The following is a 16873-nucleotide window of genomic DNA, read 5'->3' as shown; positions in this document are numbered from 1 at the left end:
TCGGTAAAGCTAGAAATTGAGTCTTGCTTTGGGACCACTATAAACTCAAAATACTACTGGCCTGGTTTAAAACATGGCTTTCACTTTAACTTATAATTCATGAGAGTGCTTTGCAACATGTCTCCTATTATATGATGATTTTATGTGTCATTTCTACAAGGAAATAGAGCAATTGAAATATTCTAGACTTAGCCAAAATTATTGTTAGGATTTTGATGTGGTGCATTATTTCTCCAATACCTACCTGATTAAGGAAACACTAAGTAAATAATTTCATTCCCTTGGGAATGAAACTTTGCCACCAAAGGTCCCTTAGCATCTGGGATAGTACTTGGCACCTGGTATATGTTGAATAAGTATTTGTTGATTACTTGAATGGATGTAAACCAAACCTGTAATTCGATGCATTATTTTTCTTTTCCTGATGATTTTTTCTTTCTTTCTTTTTTTTTTTTTTTTTTGGAAGTACATGCTGAAATCCCTCTACATCCAAGGCTCTGGATATAAGAACATGGTGCCCCACTCCAACAAGCAGGTCCTAATGTACTGCTGGTCATATAAGATTACATAATGCCTCTCATCTAATATGTGGCTGACACCAAGGAGTGATGGTAGGTAATAGGAGGCTGAGAGAAACCAAGCAACTCTCAGATGACATTTGACACTACTCAGTGTTTTAAACCAAATGCATCTACTTCTCTGGTCTTGCCCAGAAATGCAGAATTAAAATGGCAACCAGGACACCTGGGTGGCTCAGCAGTTGAGGTCTGCCTTCCGCCCAGGGTGTGATCCTGGAGTCCCAGGATCGAGTCCCACATCGAGCTCCCTGCATGGAGCCTGCTTCTCTCTCTGCCTAGGTCTCTGGCTCTCTCTCTCTGTGTCTCTCATGAATAAATAAATAAAATCTTTAAAAAAAAAGAATTTAAATGATAACCAATTATTTAAAACCAATTATTCTGGGCAGCCCTGGTGGCTCAGCACTTTAGCACTGCCTTCAGCCCAGGGAGTGATCCTGGAGACCCAGGATCGAGTCTCATGTCCGGCTCCCTGCATGGAGCCTGCTTCACCCTCTGCCTATGTCTCTGCCTCTCTGTCTCTCATGAATAAATAAATAGATAATCTTTTAAAAAAAGAAATAATTATTCTTTTTTATTCCATTTTTTATTATGGCAAAATATACATAGCATAAAATTTACCACCTTAACCATTGCTAAGTATACAGTCCAGTGGTATTAAAATCATTCTTAATTTTGTACCACCATTACCACCAACCATCTCCAGAACTCTTCTTATCCTGTAAAACTGAAATTCAATACTCATTAAACAATAACTCCTTATTCAGTCTCCTCTCCCCAACTTCTGGCAATCACCATTCTACTCTCTGTCTCTATGATTGATTAATTACCTTACATAAGTGGAATCATACAGTATTTGTCTTTTTGTAACTGATCTATTTATCCATTCAGCCAATCTCTGTCTTTTGTTTAGGGAGTTTAATTCACTTACATTTAAAGTAATTACTGATAAGAACAGGCTTATTTCTGTTATTTTGCTATTTGTTTTCCACATCTTATAGCTTTTTTCACCTCTCTTGTCCTGCATTACTGTCTTCTGTGTTCATTCGATTTTTTTTTTTAATAGCGAAACATTCAAATTCCCTCCTTATTTCCCTTTGTGTATATATTATACTGATTTTCTTTGTGGTTACTATGGGCAATCCAAAGTTACTTACGCTCTGGTTTGAATTTATGCCGGTTTAATTTCAATAAACCACAAAAACTCTGCTCCATTACAGCTCTGCCCCCTCTTTAAATTGCCAATGCCACAAAATTACATCTTTACACGTTGTATAGCCCAAAACGTAAATTCTTTTAAATGCATTAATCTCTTAAATTACATAGAAGACAAAAAGTATAGTTACAAACCAAAGTGACAATAATATGAACTTCCAGATAATGATTTTAAAAATGTATTAGTCTCTTAAATCATGTAGAAATAAAAACTGGGAGTTATAAATTAGTGCTGCAATGTTACGAGCTTTTAGAACTGCTGGTATATTGACTTTCAGTCTTATATTTCTTTATATAGCTCTGAGTTTCTTTATTTCTTCATGTAGCTCTGAGTTTCTTTCACTGTAACTTGCAGGGTTCCCTCAAGCATTCCTTCCAGGGCTGGTCTAGTGGTAAGAAACTACCTCAGATATTAGTGACCTGGAAATGTTTTAATTCTCCCTCATTTTTGAAGGACTGTTTTGCCAGATACAGGATTCTTGGTTTACAGGGTTTATTTGTTTGTTTTTCCTTTCAGCACTTTGAATATATCTGCTCATTCTTCTGGCCTCCAAAATTTCTGTTGGGAAATCTGCTGACCAACTTACAAAGGATCACTTATAGGTGGTGATTCACTTTCCTATTGTCTATTGTCTATTGACTTTTCTATTGTCAAATTTCTCTATCTTTTGAAACTTTGATTATAATGTCCTATTGGTTCTGTTTTTCTGGAGAACTCTGATCAGTATGCCCACCCTGGCTCCTACAAGCTGCATATTACCTGCCCCTGGAACACATGGACAACTGCCAAACATGGAGCTGGAGATAGGGGAGGGGTAGAGGCTACTGTGCTAAGGGCTGAAATTGATCAAAATTAACCACAATTTACCATCTAAGTCTTCCCCTGAAAGTTGAAAGTTGCATGCCTTCAAAAGATTCCAGAGTTCCAAAATAGTTACATCAGACAGACTCCCCCAGTACAATATTTTTTTAGGTGGGGGGACAGATTCCTCATGCTTACGACTCCACTTCTTTCCCAGAAACCAAGGAACGGTTACTATAACTATGGAGTCCAACTGTCCTTTTCAAGCACTCACCCTTGACTCATCCCATATTTCTTTTTCTGGGAAATAATGATAGCTCTACTTTGTTAAATAAATAAATAAATAAATAAATAAATAATAAATAAATAAAAGGTGGGAGTCATGAGAGACAGACTGAATTAAGGCCAGCCACTCAAAGAAAACAAATTGAAATCTTCCCTTAAAAATGTCTGCTTTTTCTTCCTGATTAATAACAAAATTATTGTATAATCTTCAAGAGGAAACTTCAGTTTACATTACTCATTGTCAATTAAGAGCCCAGCACTGAGATAAAATGTCTGCACAAAGTATAATAAATACAATAAGGAAATGTGCTTATATATTATATCAAATATATAACCATCTTGAAAAATGGTCTTCATAACATTCACTTTAAAAATTGATTACTATAATAACAAATGCTTTGATCCAATTGGTAATATTAAAAAGATATAATAGATGTGAACCTTGTTACAGAAAATAAACTCAAGCTGCCAATAGTAATTACTAAGGTATATCCCTCTCCATTGCAATATTCCATTTTGTGTTCTTTTTAAATATCAAACTTGAAACTATTTGTATAAAATGGAATGATTTCAATTATATTTTTTTTTCCAAAAATAAATTTTTATTGTGTGGAAAATCATGCTTACTACTTCCTGTGGTGTCCTGACATTCAAAGTCCTGTGAGTCTCCCTAATTTGGTCACTCAAGTCTGTCTGCTGACATTCTATCCTCTTCACCTCCCCAAATACTAAGTTGCTTAGTACATCTGTCATTGCTGTGAATTAATCCTTTATTTCTGTGGTTTATATTTGATAATGAAATTTTATAAACTCTTCTAATTGTAAGTTCTTCAAGGGCAAGAACTATGACTTTCATTTCCTGTACAAATGTCCCACATTACCAAATAACAATCAATAAAAAAGATGGTGTTGATCCAAATTACTCATCTGGGGGTTAAATTAGATATCAGTTTACAGCATCTATAAAAATAATATTTATCCCAGTTTCTTGACAATAGTTGATTACAACTTTCTTTTTTTTTAAGGTTTTATTTATTCATGAGAGAGACAGAGGCAGAGACATAGACAGAGGGAAAGCAGGCTCCCCACGGGGAGCTCAATGCGGGACTCCATCCTGGGACCAGGACACACCCTGAGCCGAAGGCAGATGCCAACCGCTGAGCCACCCAGGGATCCCATGATTACAACTTTCTTGAGCTTTATTTCCTCCCTCTTTCTGATTGCCTGAACCAAGCATGTATAACTAAAAGTTTAATAAAGAAAAAGAAAGATATTATAAATAACAGATCATACAGCATTGCACAGATCTAAATATATCTGAATAGATAACTAACATTTATTTAGTTTTTATTAGGTGATTTGCAGTATTTCAACCCAACTTTGGCTGAGTCTGATTAACATGGTCACTTCTCTTTACCTCTCATTCTAAGAAACAGAGGTTATGAAACCGATACCTTTCTTTCTTTCTTTCTTTCTTTCTTTCTTTCTTTCTTTCTTTCTTTCTTTCTTTCTTCTTTCTTTCTTATTGAAGTATAATTGACATACAATGTTATATTACTTTCAGGTGTACAACATAGTGATTCCACATTTCTTTTTTTTTTTTTTAAGATTTATTTATTTATGATAGACAGAGAGAGAGAGAAAGGCAGAGACACAGGAGGAGGGAGAAGCAGGCTCCATGCCGGGAGCCCGATGTGGAACTCGATCCCGGGACTTCAGGATCGTGCCTTGGGCCAAAGGCAGGTGCTAAACCGCTGAGCCACCTGGGGATCCCCTAGTGATTCCACATTTCTATGTATTACTCAATGCTCACCACTAGCGTAGTCACTCTCTGCCACCACACAGTTATTACAATATTATTGATTATATTCCCTATGCTGTACTTTTCATTCAGTGACTTATTTTGTAACAGGAAATTTGTATCTCTTAATCCCTTTTACCTGTTTCATTTTACCCACTCGCCTTCACCATGGCAATCGCCAGTTTGCTCCCTGTATTTAAGAATCTGGCTTTTGTATTTGTTCATTTATTTCTTAGATTCCACATATAAGTGAAATAATACGTTATTTGTCCTTCTCTGACTTATTTCACTTGGCATAATACCTTCTAGTTCCACTCATATTATCATAAATGGCAAGATTTCATTCTCTTTATGGCTGAGTAATATTTCATTTTATATATATATACACATATATACATAATGGAATATTATTTATGTTATATACACACATACATGCCACATATTCTTTTTTCATTCATCTACTGATGGACGTGGGTTTCGTTCGTATCTTGGCTATTGTAAATAATACTATAATAAACATAAATGTGCATATACCTTTACAAATTAGTGGGGGGTTTGTTTTTCTTTAAGATTTTTTATTTATTTATTCATAGAGACAAAGGCCGGGGTGGGGGGCAGAGACACAGGCAGAGGGAGAGGCAGGCTCCACGCAGGGATCCCGACTTGGGACTCGATCTCGTATCTCCGGGACCATACCTCGGGCTGCAAGCAGCGCTAAACCGCTGCGCCACCGGGGCTGCCCACAAATTAGTGTTTTTATTTTCCTTGGGTAAATATCCAGTGATTTCTCAAAAATTTAAAAATAAGAACACCTAACTAGTTTTCTTAGGTGATGTATGATAAAATAGTTATTGGGGTCCAAAAGGCCCATTTGCCTTCCTTTCCATCCGTACACTCTTCTTTTATATTCTTACTTCTCATTTTCTTATTCCTTCAAATCAGGAGTTCATCCATCATGGGGTATTTGGCCAAAGTTGTCATAGCTCTGTGTCCATGTTTGCAAGCCAGCTTTGAGATTCCTGATAAAAGGTGCTATCAAAAGTTCAACGTGTTTTTCTTATATTAATAGGCAACACAAACAAAAATTGTCCCCAAGGCTCAGAAAGATTGTAATATAAATGCATCAATAAGCTCCACAGTAGGGGGAGATAAATAATCTATAGATGGACAAATCTACTATATTCAGTTCATTAAGAGTCTCAAACTCAATTTTAAAAAGGGGATTTGAATATTAAAAACAAACAGGAAGTCACATTTTTGGCAAATGTGGAGAAATTCAAATCCTGAACAGTAGCAAAATTCTGCATTCACAAAAGTTGAGTGGGTTCTAAACTTGGCAGACATGCTATTTGAACCCCTTTTCAAAGAGGGAAAAATGCTTTAAAAGGCTAAAAAGCAAAGGCATCTTGGACATTAAAAAGTTTTTTTTTTCTTTTCAGAATAAAGACTCTGATGAGTTATGTATAAAGGAATCAGAAACACATGGATTAAGCTTTACTTAAAACAAACATAGGTTTAAATGTGGGGAGAAAGCTATGAGCACAGTTTGTTAAGAGCTTCCCTCAATCCCAAATATTTGCAAAAAGAGTTGATTTTTCCAGAACGCAAGCTTTCTGTGTCTAGTTTGAGGGTATCATTCACTGGAAATTGCCATTCACCTAGTATTCTTCTGGCTCAACTACAGCTGCCATTTGCTCTTTCTTGCTTATCTGCCTCAAATTGTAATTGACTGTTTTCTATGCCATGTTAATGCTCATTTACAAAAGCAGACTCATAGAGCAGCAAATAGGCAGCTCTGTGTTCTTGAATTGGAGCATGTTCTCTGCCTGAACAGCGCCTATAAACATTACCAGGTGCATCTTTTAGGCATTGTTTCCAGAGTGGCCATCTCACAATGCTTCTGATGCCTCTCCAACCACTTTGGCTAAATTGGTTTCATGTGCCATTCACTCTAATTTCGTGGAAGGCTGGTTTTTCTCTGGCAATGGGTGACATTTTCCTGGCCCGGCAATCACATGCCTAGGAGGTTTCTACTCTTGCATGAAGGCAATTTCTGGCCAAAGGAGCCTGGCTGACATGCTGGAGGCTCAAATCCTCCAGACACAGCACAGTCAGAGAGCAACTGGCGCCATGCTGCACATTCCCACCCATCTTCAGCATTCCCAGCACATTAGGGTGAGTCAAAGGTCTTCCCTTTGTTTTCAACAAGTGAAATTAGGTCTCCAGGATTTAAATGCTGAGTTAGAGTTCAGCTCATAGAGTAAATAGGGAAATTGGAATATAATCATCTAAGTTAAATAATTGAAACAGTGGGTATCTAACTTGACTAGGAAGCTTCAAAAAAATATTGATGCCTGAGTCCCGTGCCCCAGAGATTCTGACATAATTGGACCACTATGTAGTCCAGGTATTTAGATTTGTTAAAGCTCTCCAGATTGGGCAGCCAAGGTAAAAAACCTCTCCTCTAGGGCTTCAGGGTTGATGATCATAATGAAGCTAAGTATGGGGATACAGTTTTGATACTCAAAGCTGGCTGCATATTAGAATCAGCTGAGGTGATTTTTAACCTACTATTACTAAAGCCTAGACTCACCCTCAGATTTCTGATTTAGTTATATATTTACTATGGTCTAAGCTTTGTTCTAAATGTGAAGTGTATATATACACACATATAATATATTATATAAGCCCTGGTCTAAGTGTGTTCTAAGTTATTGGTCTAAGCTCTATTCTAAGGATATATATATATATATATATATATATATATATATATATATATAAACAGATAATATATAAAGCCTATAAACTAGTTACTTATAGCAGCAAAAAGCCTATAAACTAGTTACTTAAAGTAGCTATACCATAATAATGGCCCCAAATGATCCTTGCTTCCTGGTACAAGGGTGTTGTCTTCTCCCACATTGAATCAGGGCTCATATGTGTGACCAATGAAATACTGCAGAAGTGATAGTGTATGATCAAAGCTAAGTTAAAAAATGCATTACAAGTTGCACCCTGGTATCTTGGGTATCTTTATTTTGGAGGAAGTCAGATGGCATGCCACATGACTCCCAAGCAGTCCAGTAGGGAGGCCTTTGGGGACAGAAAACAAAGATTTCCACCAAGAGTAAGCACCATATTGTCATTCATGTGAGCAAGCCACCTTGGAAATGGATCCTCTACTCCTAATCAAGCCATCAGATGACTGCAGCCCTCATTTAGAGAAACCCTGAGCTTGCCAATCCAAGTTGATCCTGCATTCCTACCCGGAAAACCTGTAAAAAATCTTTTTTTTTTTTTTTTTTTAAATCTTAATCTAGTATGTCAGCTTAATTTTTTGTAGCATTAAGATGATACTATTATTATTCCTATTTTACAGTTGGGGAAACTGAGTCATGGAGAAGTTAAGTTGACAAATGTAAAATTGCAGAGCTATGGAGAGTATATTTGGGGACTAAATGAGGTGATTTGTTTTCAAAATCTGTGCTCTTAAAAGTGGTGCAGTGACGTGGCTCATGCATGTTGTTATGTATTGCTTGAAGGAGAAGGTACAATGGCAATAATACACCAAAGAAGGTAGATTCACATGGACATCTTACCTGTTGGGCATGCATTGCCAATTGTTTCAAAATTATTAGACCATCAAAATGCTATCATTCCCCTAGTCATTTTCTATACCTTCCGTTCTTTCCTGTAGCACATTTCCTATAGCACACAGCTTTGAAGGAGTTTTCAGAGGATCATCCATTCCAGCCATATGGTTATTGTTTTTCTTTTGTTTTGTTTTTGTTTTACCAGTACCCCAAAACATAGTTAGAAAGTCCATGTTGCAGATGGATCAACAAATATATCCTCATATCTAAAATTTTTTCTGCCTTAAGTTAAGCCTTCATTTAGATTTTACAATCTTTGAGAACTAGGCAGCTGTTTATATTTTAAAGAATCCTTCTATGTAGTGTAAAAAAAAGTCCAGATGTTTAAGAAGCAGAAACACCTTGGCTCTGTCTCTGTTGTGTAACTGGACAAAGCACTGGATGCCCATTTGCTACTCTCAGGGATTCTAATTAAACTGTCCTTGAATGGGGTCTACCCATGGGGTTTTGTAAAGCCCTCTATATAATCCAATGTGCATCCAGAATTGTAAACTATTGATACCATTTCTTGTATTCTGACTTTCCTCACTTGTTAAGTGCAGGTAATAATACTAGGCCCTAGGTGTTGTTTTGTGAGGATTAATGATAAGTAATTAAGATGAAGCTCCAAGAATGGTATTTAGCACATAGCTGGCACACAATGAATGCTACCCATTAGTATTTGGGGTTTGTTTTAAAATTTTTATTGTATTATACAAAGGTTTAATACTTGCTTAGATACATCCATTCATTTATTTTTCCCTAGTGAGTCCTAATGCTTTCATATTTAGAAATCCCTTTCCATCCATACAGCAAGTAAATATGCATCTCATTTCCTTCAAGTCTTTTATGATTCCACTTTTACGTTTATCCCACCTATCTGGAATTTATTTTAGCATATAATGCAAAATGAGGCTAGGACTTAAATTTTTTCCCAGAGTGTCCATTTTTCCCCAACATGCACTGAATCCACTTCTTGCCCCACTCATTGGTAATGCCTTCTTAGTTACATATTAGATTTTTAGGCATAAACCAGCAGCTATTTCTGGAAAAGTTACTTTTGTAAATGGATCGTTTTGTTATTCTTGTCCTAGTTTTTTCAATGTTTAATTATTAAGGCTTTGTAACACCATTTTTTTTGGAACACCTATAATATCTGTTGGATTAATGGAAACATTTACCACTTTTCTTTTTTTTAATATTATTTATTTATTTGACAGAAAGAACACAGCACAAGCAGGTAGACCAACAGGTAGATGGAAAGGGAGAAGCAGACTCCCCATTGAGCAGAGAGTCAGACATGGGGCTTGATCCCAGGACTCTGGGATCACGACCTGAGCCAAAGGCAGATGCTTTACTGACTGAGCCACCCAGGCACCTCACTACCTTTCTTTTATTAAAAATTTTTTCAGTATTCTTGACTGAAGTACCTTTAGAAAATGTCAAATTCTTACCTTGCCTAAGATCCTTCAGTGATTCCTCATTAGCTAACAGAGTCCCTTAATTTCTCCCTTAAGTTACCCCAAATGGAAAGATAAGTAAATTATTTACTCAGGATCAGGGGGCGTAAAGAAGCCTATCAGAAGGCCAATATTCCACTTGCCTAATGTTCCATTTTTAAAATAGCAACTTTACAATCTATTTTCCAACACATCTACTTTTTTCCCAAGTACACTTTATTTTTAGAGCTATTTTAGATTCATAGCAAAATTGAACAGAAAGTAAAGAAATTCACCATATACTGCCCCGAGATCTCCCCCATTATCAATATTCCCCACCAGAGTGTAACACTTCTTAGCATTCATGGACCTGCACTGACACATCGTTATCACCCACAGTCCATAGGCTACATGAAGGGTCACTCTTGGCGAACCCTCATTCTATAGGCTTTGACAAATATGTCATAACCTATACCCACCATTATAGTATCATACAGAATAGTTTCACTGCCCTAAACATCCTCTGTGCTCTGCTTATTCCTCCCTCCCTTCCTCCTTCCTAACCCCTGGCAACCACTGACCTTTTTACTGTCTCCATAGTTTTGCCTTTTCCAGGATGTCATCTAGATGGAATCATACAGTATGGAGCCTTTTGACATTGGCTTTTTCACTTAGTAACATGCATTTAAGTTACCTTCATGTTTTTTCATGGCTCGATGGCACATTTCTTTTTTGTGTGTTACTTTTTTTGTTTCTTCCAATAAAGTAGCACTTTAGTAGCATATCTAAAGTAGGTATGATATGTGTTTATCCTATTACTTTAAATAGCACTTGTCCCTTGTGCCTACCTAGTGTGCCCTGGGGGTAGCCCAGTTTGAAAACCAAGGACTTATTGGAAAAATGCAAGTGCTGTATTATGACATACTAAACCCATTTTTAAATCTATCTCCTGTGTGTCTTACAGACTCAATTTCTACCACACCTCACCTGAACTCAAAAGGCACCACCATAAAACAATTTGCAGTTCCTTAATGACAGTGCTATGGACAATAATGATGATTGTGATGATACATTGGCTAGTAGCTTTTGTGTTCTTCTTCTTTGATGTCCCAGTTACGTGTAGGACATACATTAAGACATGTGATTGTTTTAAAATAAGTCCGCAAATTCTTTGTTACTTTTCTTTTCCAAAGGCAGGGACTGATTTTCCTTCCCTTGACTGTAGGTTACATTAGAGACTGGCAGAAATGGCAGTGTGAGACCTTAACAATTTGGCCAAATGGCATTACAACTTTCTCCTTGCATTTTTTTTTTTTTTGGATCATTTGGAGACCATGTTATTAGGACACTCAAGCAGACTTGGAAGGAGATTCACGTGGTGAGGAACCTAGACTTCCTGCCAGGGTCTAGCAATGACTTGCCAGCCACATGAATGATCATTCTGGAATCAGATCCTCCAGCCCTAGTCAAGCTTACATGACCACCACCCCAGAGGACATGTGGACCACAACTTCCTGGGAGACCTTAAACTGGAAGCACCCAGCTAAATCACCCCTGAATTCCTGACCCAGAAACTGTATGGGATAGTAAGTGTTTAGTATTGTTTTAAGCAGCTGAATATGGGGTAAGGTGGTGTGCAGCAATCCATAACTAATAGAGCTATTAAACCTCCATAATAATCTGAGATAGTTTACATTATTAATCTCCATATTTCAGAAGAGGAAACTGAGGCATAGATAGGTTAATTTACTTGTCCAAAGACACCTTACCAACACACAAAGTCAGGTGGTCCAAGTGCAGACCTTACTTCATACATGCATTTCATGTTTCTGTGCTTTTCCCCACAGTGAGTCTTCAGACCAGCTTATTCCTCCACCTTGGTTCAACCTTAATAAAGACTATAGACTGAAATAGAAAATTACTAAAGTCACTACACAAAGGGGAATAAATTTATTGGCAAAGTCAAAGTAACCATGCTACTAAGTCTGAGAGAACAAGTGACAGTATATGCAGGTCATTTCATTTTACCTTCATATGAAATTATAGTAAATAATCCTCATTTTTAAGACTCTATTGGGTGCCTGGTGCTTGGTATATTCTGTATATCTCATTTTTACCGCAACTCTAGAGAATGCTTATTCTTACCTTCATGTTACAAATGAGAACACTAAAAAATGTTAATATATTCCACATACTGAGGAAGAAATAGATTTCACACAAAGGCCCTATTTAAAAAAAAGACTAAAGAACAAAAGTAAAAAGTGTCATAGAAGTACTAAGAGTTAATAATTATTAGGAGAGGAGAGTTCTATTCCAGTATTCAAGATAATGAAATTTAAAGCAACAGATTCCTTACTAGTCCAATTAGCAGAAAATATTTTTAGCGAAAATTCTGAGTCCTGGGATACAGCGCTGATTTTTTAATATCAGGTGAAACTAATAAATTGCTACAACATTTATGGGAAGCAGTTTGATGACATATATTAAGAATATCAAAAAGTTAATGCCCTTTGATCCAGTAACTCTATTTCTACATATATGTCCTAAAATAATTGTCAAACAAGTAGACAAATACCTCCATAGCAAGATGTTTATGATAACTCTATCTAGAAGAGAAAGGGAAAGGGATAAAAATGAAATAAGTTGAATACCTCACAGAGAAATAATAAAATAAATGACTGAGTCCACAAGGCAGAAGATTATGTGGCCCTTAAGGAAGATATTTACCAAAAAATATATTTTTACTAAAAATACTTGACAGATATTGAGACCAAAATAGTCATTATGATGAGATTACTGCATTTAATTGAGAGATTAATTTTTATATTCCAGTGTATCTGCATTTAGGGATCTAGAGTGGTGTATTAGTTTCCTACGGGTGTTCTAAAAAGTACAACAACCTGATGGCTTAAAACAACATAAACCTATGGTCTCACAGTTCTGGTGGCAGGAAGTCTAAAATCAAGGTGACAACTGAGTCATGCTATTTGACTTCTTCCAGCATTTGGTAGCACCAGGCATTCCTTGGCTTGCAGCTGCATCACTCCAATCTCTGTGTTTGTCTTTTCACGGCTTTTTCTCTGTGTCCTGTCTCCTCATAAGAACACCAGTCATACTAAGTAGGACCCAATATACTCCAGTGTGATCTCATTGTAACTAATAACATCTGCAAAAACTCTGTTTCCAAACAAGATCAGGTTCTGAAGTACTAGAGGTTGAGATTTTAACATATCTTTATTTTTTAAGGGGGATGGGCATAATTCAACCCATAACAAAAATTAAGATATATGAGACAAGACATACTCACAGATTTTGGTTCACTTAAGAGATGTGATAATAGATGGGTATCTGTCCAGAGATGTCCCCAATCGTCTCCCTTTATTGTCCTGAATGAATTTGGGAGGCAGCTAGCCCAGCTACTAAAAGGCATCCACCCTTTCATAAGAGTGTGGTATCAACAGTTGTTGTGCAACTAGCCTAGCATCTGTGTCCTCGCTTTGCCTTACTTTGGATTCTTGGGATCTTTGTTTATAAGCCTTTGAACTCTCGGTTAATTACATGAGAACGTAGGACCACACATCCACTGTCATTGCAAATCAAGAAGAGGACTCATACACACCCCTGCCTCTCACCCTTTCAAAACATGAGATTTACACACATTGCTAGTATCTCCAACAATTTGCAAACTTCCCCTCTGCATTTCACAAACTCTTAATAAATCAAAAAGTTTTGTACACATGAAACTATTTTGGTAAATTAATATCCTATTCTAAAAGAGGGCTTTTATTTTTTATTTTTTTTTTTTTAAATTATTTATTTATTTATTTATGATAGACATAGACAGAGAGAGAGAGGCAGAGACACAGGAGGAGGGAGAGGCAGGCTCCATGCAGGGAGCCTGACGCGGGACTCGATCCCGGGACTCCAGGATCACGCCCTGGGCCAAAGGCAGGCGCTAAACCACTGAGCCACCCAGGGATCCCTAAAAGAGGGCTTTTAAATACATAAGTCCTTCACTAGTTTCCCTTCCTGAGAATAGAGAATATCTGAAGTTATTTATAATCTGAAGGATCCATCAGATCTGCCCAGAGTTTACTAGGATCAAGATGAATATTATTTTTTTGCTACTATGGTATGGATCTTTATTTATGCAAAGTTAAAATGACTTGTATACTCTTCCGAGAATACCAAGAGTGATTATTTGGGCTGAAAGTGAATGAAGGAAATGTTTCAAAAACACATTGAGACCCAGGACAATTTAAAAGCTTTTTTCTCTTTGGAGAGCGTGGCAGAAATAGAGGCTCTTAAATTCAGTCATCTTACTGAATCTTCTAGAGGTGCTATTTTGCCAAAGCAATCAACAAATTGAGTTCCTCTACCACATACAATAGCTAAGAAGCTTCTTTATAAACTTTAAAGCAATTCTTATGAAATATCTGAAGGATTACTTGCTCTTCACTGTGTCCTTACTTCAGATTGCTTTGCCTTTAGTGTTCTCTGTTTCAGGAAATTGACAACTACCTCCCAGACTTTTTTTTTTTTTAAGATTTTATTTATTTATTCATGAGAGACACAGAAAGAGACATAGGCAGGGAGAGAAGCAGGCTCCCCTCCCCGCAAGGAGCCCAATGTGGTACTCGATTTCGGATCCCAGGATCACACCCTGGGCCAAAGGCAGACATTCAACCCCTGAGCCGCCCAGGCATCCCTACCTCCCAGACTTTTAAATGAAAACTTTGGAGAAAAATTTTCAGAGCTTCTAAGACCATTTATGTTCTGGCCCCTAAATCACATATTTGCCTCATTTCCTACTACTCTCCTCCTTCATTTGTATCGTCCAATCTACAGACAGAATGTTCTGTCATTTGTAAAATAGGGTATGGTACATGTCCATGTCTCTTTCCAAACTACCACCCATTTTCTATGACTAAGAGGGGGAAAGGAAATTATCCATTAAAATGAAAAGTGTTCTACCTCTATGAAACTTTTACTGAGGGATTCCTGGGTGGCTCAGCGGTTGAGCATCTGCCCAGGGTGTGATCCTGGTCTCGGGATCGAGTCCCACATCAGGGTCCAGTCCCACGTTGGTCTCCTTGCATGGAGCCTGCGTCTCCCTCTGCCTATGTCTCTGCCTCTCTCTGTGTGTCTCTCATGAATAAATAAATAAATCTTTAAAAAAAAGAAAGAAGCTTTGTTGTTAAAAAAAAAAAAGAAAGAAAATTTTACTGATTTTCCCAGAATTAGTTTTTGTTTGTGTGTGTGTGTGTGTGTGTGTTTTGTTTTTTTTTTTTTTTTTTTTTTTTTTTTTTTTACATTAAACATTTTAGAGTGGGTCTAAGTAAAAGAAAAAGTCCTCCACCTGTTCCTGGGATCCCTGGGCCCCGTCCCCAAAGATAACCATGCCTTAGATCTGTTGTTTATTGCCACATTTCCAAGTAAGGTTGATTTCTCACTGTTCTGCATTAGTTTTTGACCATTATTATGAAAGAGGCAGATTTGGCTCTTATACTTTCCCCTATTTCCCTAATGGTCCCAAATTTTTCAGATACATTGTTGATGTTTTTTTGGTTTGTCTACTATCTATAACTTTAATATGTGTAAAACCTCTATTTTCAGTTCCAACTTTCAGTTTCAACTTTAGGCAGTATATTCTGAATCGCCGGTTTGTAAAATGAAGAATTATGACTTGAACCAGAATGTTCAAGTTGGATGGACCCTGGTAAACTACTGAGACTTCAAGTTAAGACTCTGAAGGGCGATACTCTAGGGAAAGCAGTGAACCAGAAATAGGATGAAACTTAAGGCAGGCTCTGGAAACATCTCAATCTTTCAGAAGTGGACACCGAATCGTCTCTAGAAAAATAAAACATTACCCTAGGCCTCAAATTAACTCTGCAATTTCTCATAAACAATGCCTCGCATATAAATAAAAAATAACCAGAAGTAAAAGAGGCAACAATTGATTGAAGGCAAAGGAGGAGGAGGAAGAGGAGAAAGAATATGACAGGGATTCAGAAATAGTTATCAGACACAAACTTTAAAATAATTATGCTTAATATGTTCAAAGAATTAAAAGACAAGAAAGAATTTCAGTAGAGAAGTGGAAATCATAAAAAAAGGAAAACCAATAAACAGCACTTAGAATATTTTGATTGCAAAATATTGCTTGCTATAAAATCAACTAATATGATTGTAGGTAAAATGAATTCTACGCCTTTAAATCTGTGCCACTCAAAGTGAAATGAAAATAAGAACAAGAATAAATGAAACCTCTTTTCCCTCACCATATGTGAATTTTTTCACCAAGCTTGAATTCCTCTAAACCACACGAATGTTTGTTTGTTTCATATTTAAATTATAATTAGCTTATTGGTTCTTCCTATAGTTTTTTACTGTCTTTTTTTTTTTTGTCCTGTTTTTGTTGAGAAGAGATATATGTCACCTCTACTACATAAATGAGATATCCCAACGTCTTAATTATACCATGCAGCTAAATGGACAGTATTTTCATTTTGAAATGATTTTTTTTTCTCAGATGAACAGATACTCATGTTGGAACTTGGACCTGATGTTTTCTTTGTCTGCTGCATAGTTACCTCCCAGTAATTCTTTTGCACACCCCAGTTAGCTCCCCTTCTCTTCAACTCCATGTTCTTTTTGTGTATTCTCTTGTATTATTAGTTTATTCTTATACAATTTTTACAACTATGGTTCATGGGAGTTAAACTTTCTAAATCTTTGCATTTCTGAAAATTCAGCATGCAGACTCTGAGAATCATCTTATTACCTAAACTACTCTGCGATTTTAACATAATGTGTCCGGTTTTGCTATTTTTAGAAATTTATTCAGCCTAGCACTTAATCTGAAGATTGAGGATATTGTGATATTACAACCTTTTGTTTTTAGATCATTTCTTTCTTTCATTCTCTCCCTCCTTCTCTCTCTAATCCTCTCTCCCTTTCCTTCTCTCTCTTTTTTTTTTTTTTTTTGGAATTTTTATTAAGCAGATGTTGGGCCTATTAATTAAATTCATCTTTGAAATCTTATCAGTTTTCTTAATTTTTCATTCCTTTATCTTCCTATGTTCTTCCACCCTTCTTTTAATTTTAATTTTTATTTTTAT

At 36.6% G+C, this 16873-nt stretch overlaps 1 long non-coding RNA gene across 1 annotated transcript in view; it reads right to left on the bottom strand.

The window, feature by feature from the left end:
- LOC118353357 (uncharacterized) overlaps positions 1–16873 on the bottom strand; it is a 100745-nt gene that overhangs the window by 16429 nt on the left and 67443 nt on the right. The gene's annotated exons all lie outside the window — the stretch shown is intronic.

This window comes from Canis lupus, chromosome 35 (genome assembly GCF_003254725.2).
Source record: "Canis lupus dingo isolate Sandy chromosome 35, ASM325472v2, whole genome shotgun sequence".
Taxonomy (NCBI): Eukaryota; Metazoa; Chordata; class Mammalia; order Carnivora; family Canidae; genus Canis; species Canis lupus.
The sequence above is the reverse complement of the archived record's forward strand: the minus strand, read 5'-3'. Positions and strand labels throughout refer to the sequence as shown.